Consider the following 6,108-nt stretch of genomic DNA (forward strand, 5'->3'; position numbering starts at 1 on the left):
GTGGTCCACAAGCTGATTACTGCATTTCTTCTTCCTGCTTATCTTATACTCTGGGTAAGTCAGATCTATGGAAATATATCTGAGAGATATATCTACAATGGAATATGAAACAAATCATTTCGTATGCTTTTGCACTGCATGCTTTTGCACTGATTTTATCTGACTCATCCCTATACAATGGAGTTCTTTCCAATGTTCTTGGGTAAAAAGAAAGCCAGAAAGATGTTGGTTCCCTTCCCAAAGGCATCTAAGTAATAAATAGCCTTGCCTGATAGCAAACTTCCTGGCTTTGAACAGATAACACCACTGTCTTTTCCAGAAAAATCACATCCTAATGCACAAGTTTCTGAGAGATATTTGCTCAGCCAATTCTTCATAAAAATACTTTAGATTTAGGTAATGGACTACTTAAATATTTATCCATGGGCTCTATCATTCCTTGTATATAATGGTGAGGAGAAATCTTACCAGAGAAATTTTATAGGCCTAAGCCAAAACATGATATTTTCAGAAGACAAATGCAATAATAAATCATCTGAAGTGTTCATTGTAAGACTATGCCCAACTGGTTTAAATGTCCGGTGCAAACTTCAATATCCTCATTGTCTATGTAGATAACACAAGGCATTTTATAATAATATACTTACTTTCTCTTTGACTCTCTAGCTTTTTCATAAACTCAGCTGAGATTCTTTTGAATGGCAACCAAACATCAGCAAGCTATATAACAGACATCAGTGACATTTGACATAAGTTTCTAAAGCGTTACCTCAAAGCAGTCTCTAGAGTTGTTTTCTTAACTCCAAATGAAGTATATCAGCTGATAGTCAACTGACACCTACAAAGGAAAGCAAGAAAATATCACAGAACCCAATGCAATGGAGAACTTTTCCAGGGAATAGGATTCCTGCGCATTAAAAAAAAAAATTAACCTTAGCAAAATTTTAGTGGGCTTGTTTCTGCTGACTTCTAAGAGTATCCAGCTCATCAGCACTCTGAAATGCTAGGATAACAGGTATGAATCACCTCATCCAGCTTATTGGTTGAGATAGAGTCTCACAAACTATTTTTTATACTGGATGGCTCCAAACATAATTTTCTCAGTTTGTGCCTTCAGAGTAGCCATAATTAGAAGGCTTTGCTATCGTGCCTTCCAAAGTTGAGATTTTTGAGCAGATATGGTAATAAATAAATAAATAAACTAATTTTACATACTTACTTGCAACTCACCAAAACCAGAATGGTGTCTGTCCACCCCTGGGACTATTGCTGTCATACCTAGTTAGATATGACAATAAAACCTTTCATCACAATCATGAATTTTAGCTTTATGTTTATTGGGTTTTAAAGATAACAAGGGGATGGCCCCCATCATAATGAAACAGCGTAAGTAAAAGTTTCATGTCACAAAACAGAGCTAGGAAAATGTCAGACAGTCCACAGAGCTAGATTTGCATGTAGAAAGGCTTTCTGAACATGTTGCTTTACTGTTAGAACATTAAGCACTGAAGCAATCGTACAATTTTTCAGAGATGGTACACGGTGTCAAGCCAAGATGGAAAGGAGGAGGAGGCAAGTCCTCTGAAAGCTGCTACTCTACAACTCTACCAACAGGTAGACATGAATAGTCTACAATGTCTACAGCCTCAGGTGCTTACTAGAGAGAGAAACATTGAGTTTGATCCATTAGTGCTGAAGGAGGAGGAACAGGAGAGAGATGACTGTGTTAGCTGATTGCTTTCCACTCTCTGTGGAAGCATAGAACGTTCTTGATTTCCACACCAGCCTCTGTTGCGATCCCCAGCACCAACTGCAGAGGATATGAGAAATTCCTAGGGTTGTCCAAACTGGTGCCAGTGATGATAGTTACCATGCTGCTGGGATCCCGAGTCGCTGGCCTGGAAGCCTCCAAAAGACCTTTACAAAAGTCAAGAATATTATAAAGGTCCCAAGCATCAGAGTCTGGCCTGGTCATTCTGGGCCTCATCAGCCTCTTAGACACAAAGGACTGGCAAAGAATATACTGGTTCCCTCTCTTCAATTCATCCTCTAGGAAGGTGATAGCTGTCAAGGCCCTGTGGTCTTCTCTCCTCAGGATGTATAGTGTGTCAACCACAATCTTGGGCAAGATGAGGAAAAACTTACCGCTGGTGGTGAGTTGCTGGATGATGGGAAGATGCTCACACAAAGCCCTGGGATCAGGGAACAGGTAAGGGGTCAAAGCTGAGCGAGTCTGGGGACCCCGGAGGGTCTTTTCTAACAGTGCTACTTCACGCTGAAGCCAGAGCTGAACAATATCTTTGGAAAATCTTATCCTTTCACCTCTAGGAAGCTGATGCGATGGATTTTCTGGCCTTTCAGGTGTACTGCTCACAAAGACACCCCCCTTAGAGTCGAACGTCAGGAACTGTCCTGGGAGTCTAGTCAGAAAATGGCCAAAACTTCTGAGGAAACAGATGCGCACGGCGGTTTCATCCTGGTAGCTGAGTGGAGGTGAGTCTTGCTTGAAGCCCACCATTTCCTGAAAAGCCTGTGGTGAAGAGTGCTGGAACAGAGCAAGGTCCTCAGGAAGCTGCAGGAAACTGGCAGGATGGGGATCTTTGCAGCTCTGCAGCAGTTCGTGGAGATGTGGGGAAAGACCCAGGCCTGGTTGCTGAAGGTCTCCCTCAGAGGGTAACAGGTTCAGCAGTACACACAGGTGGTCCCACAGGCTAAGGGAACTCCGCCAGTGGGAGGAGAGGAAACTATGGTTGGTGTGGAGCCAGCCCAGGATCACCTTGATGGTGGGGAGTAACCCTTCTGCAGAGAGGATCTTCAGCTTCTTTTGAATGGTCTGCAGATGGTTGTGAGATCTGCCAATGCAGATATTCTGCTCCAAGAAGGAACTATTGTCAGCATCTGCTTCAGGAAAGCGGTCCCTAGCGGCCCGGGTGCGCAGCTCAGACGCAGGTGTCAGAACACTGTGACTGAAGACAGGAACCAAATGTGAGCCATATTTTCCTTGAAGCTTTTGGCTCAGTGGAGCCGGCAGATTAGAAGAAATGGTGGTTTTCAGGAGTTCTAGAAGACTGTTGGGAGATTTAGATGCCCTCCATATATTCCTGGAGTGGATGGCTTTCGAATTGGATGTGGGCTCACTTTCCCACCCTACTTCTGGACCTAGGGACCCAGCAGGCTCTTCATCACTTGTATCTGAGTAAGAAGTGTCGCTGCTCGTTTCTGAATGGAACTGTGAAATCAAGTTCTCCTCTTCCTCTGTGCCGTCTGAGTCACAGCAGGAATAAACAGCAGCGTCTGAAATGCAATCCACACTAGAGCCACCGGAAGAGCTGTGGCTCTTCTGGGATTTGCTGAGGTGGGGGGGCCTGGGAGCTGGAAAGACCTTTTGTCTTTCAATCTCCTTCTTACAGCTGCCTTCGCTGCGGGCAGCCACTTCGGGAGTCAGCTTCACTTTCTGCAGCTCGGCCTGGATTCGCACGTTCACATGTTGAATTAGGTGCGAGAAAAGGGTCAAGGTGAAGATGACTGCGGGTTTTTGCTGCTTGGAGCCTGTCTTCCTCAGGCTGTGCACGTTCATGAGGCAAAGAACCACCATGTGGAAGATGAGGAGGTCTGGGAGAAACAGATAGCCTCTTGGGGGTTTGGTATCTGTGGACGCCTGGCCCAGATCTGAAGGACATGGCCGGTAAGAAAGACAGAGACGGAAATCTTCCAGAACCAACTGGCACAGGGCTATCAACCTGGCCGCTTTGAACTTCCTCTGGGGCTGCAGGAGACTCTGAAGGTAGAGAAAGCTAACGAGTAGCCGCTTGTTATCCCAACACTTTCTCTGGCTACGAGAGAGTTTCTTCCCCTGGTACCTTTTCAGCGAGCTGTACTTTTTTCCTGCACGATCATAGAGTCGTTTGAGGTTCCAGGCTGCCCCTTTGAAAGGCACTTCTGAGTGGAGGCAGCGCTGGTAAAAGTAGGTGGCTGCCACATCATAGTATTTGGTCCCCATGAGAGCTCCCAACTGATTGAAGGGCATTCCCAGGTGCGGGGCCACCGACAGGGCCCTGTAATAGCATCGCTCAGCCAAGTGCTTGGTACCCAAGTCCAGGAACTCGTTCTGATAGCGGAACAAGTCTCCCAGGTAGAGCAGGCAGCGGTGGCAAGCCAGGCGAGCCCAGGCAGCCTCTTCCTTGGAGGTGGGCCCCACTCTCTTAGAGCCAATCGAGTGCACCACACTGTGCGGCCAGTCTATGTAGCTCTGCAACCTCAGCTCATAATGGCCCTGAAGGAACAGGAAGAGATGCTCATAGAACTGGAGGCCCCCCTTCAGGTGAGCCCGCAAGGGGCCTTCCCAGTATGGGGAAGTTTCCGTACGCTTTCTGTTGGTCTCCATGAACAGCATGACAACATCAGAGTACATTTTCCTCCACAGCAGCTCCTCCGCCTTCCTCCCGTAAGCCACCGGGTACAAAAACATGAGTTTAATGCAGGCTTGGTGAACCATATCCCTGAGAGCCAGGATGTGGGGCTTGAACACCTCCCTGTGGGCATTTCCATGTCGTAGGAATAGGTCGAGGCGCTGAGCGGCCAAGCAAACGTCCTGGTAGAGGAGTTTGGCCTTCAGAGCTTCTGTCTGGCTTCTCTCCATAGGGATGAACTCTTTCCCAGCGATATCTATGTGCCGCTTCTGAGGAAAGATGCAAACTACCTATTAGTACTCAACCATAAAGATGGAGAATTATTTTAAAATACCAGAACAACACATTGGGGATGTATACAACGCTTTAGGTAGAGCAGGTAAATCCTGCTTATCCTTCAGAACTCAGCTTAAATACTATTTCTTCTAGACAACCCACACTAATTCTGAAAGATTGACTAGATACTTCTCCTTGACACTGCCTGGTGTCCTTTGAGACTCAAAACGACTGTTTTGGAGTTTTCTTGATTTTGTTTCTCCTATCACTATAACTACTATAATCACTTATCAGTCTTTCTCCCAAGTCAGACTATAAAGTTTGCTGAAGACGGTATGAGGCAGCTCCCTATTACTTCCAATAATTAACAATGCCTGGCTCAAATGAAGGCCCAGTAAATTATTACAAATGTCAATTGGATAATCATAACATGTAAAATCCCTCTGTTTTACTGTTTAAAACCTTTGTCAAAAGTTAAATTGTATCAGGTTTCCACTAACTGTGACATAAAAGGGAAAAGAAGATTCTTATGCCAATTTAACTTTAATCAAGACCTTGAGTCGTTTGGAGAATTAAATTTAGATCATGGCTGTGCAAGCATGTTACAGTAGTACCTTAATGCAAAATTACACAATTTATTAACTCTGAGTGGAATTTGCCTTTAAACTTTCAAGACAGAAGGAAAAGGGAAATGTTTTTTTTTTTTTTTGGTCCGGTTGTGGGGCCTGAACTCTGGGCCTGAGCACTGTCCCTCAGCTCTAAAGCTCAAGGCTAGTGCTCTACCACTTGAGCCACAGCGCCACTTCCAGCTTTTTTTTTGCTTATGTGGTGCTGAGGAATCGAACCCAGGGCCTCAGGCATGCAAGGCAAGCGATCTACCACTGAGCCACCTTCCCAGCCCCTGAAAAGGGAAATGTTTTATAAGTATGGCATATAAAATTTCAAAGATACTGTGAAGGAAAATGTACTTTAACATTAGCATGCTGCTCAAAAGACCAACAGAAAATACATATACATTTTCAAACCTCATGGTTTGAAAAGAAATTAAAGGGATTGGGATGTATAACTCCATAATAAAGCACATAGAAAGCATGCTTTAGGTCCTGAACCCAATTTCTTTTTTTTCTTTTTTTTCATATATATTTTTTTATTGTGAAAATACCATACAGAAGGGTTACAATTACATGGGCAAGGTAATGAGTGCATTTCTTATCAAGCATTGTTGCCTCCTCCTTTGTTTCCCCTTCCCATCCCTTCCCATCTTTCCCCCCACCCCCTTCACCCCTACCCACGCCAAAGTTTAAAGGTCATTTTTGACATAACATCTTGTACATCTCATTGGTGCAATGGGTCCACCTATATCCCTATTTAAACAATTTGTTTTTTCCCTTCCCCTCCACAAATTATACCAACATCAAATACA

The 6,108-nt window shown here is 44.6% G+C and overlaps 1 pseudogene; it reads right to left on the reverse strand.

The window, feature by feature from the left end:
• Nucleotides 1–1,726: 1,726 nt before the first annotated feature.
• On the reverse strand, nt 1,727–4,639 carry LOC105982703 (annotated as a pseudogene).
• Between the last annotated feature and the right edge of the window lie 1,469 nt (nt 4,640–6,108).

The sequence above is a fragment of the Dipodomys ordii genome, unplaced genomic scaffold (genome assembly GCF_000151885.1).
Source record: "Dipodomys ordii isolate 6190 unplaced genomic scaffold, Dord_2.0 Scaffold17, whole genome shotgun sequence".
Taxonomy (NCBI): domain Eukaryota; kingdom Metazoa; phylum Chordata; class Mammalia; order Rodentia; family Heteromyidae; genus Dipodomys; species Dipodomys ordii.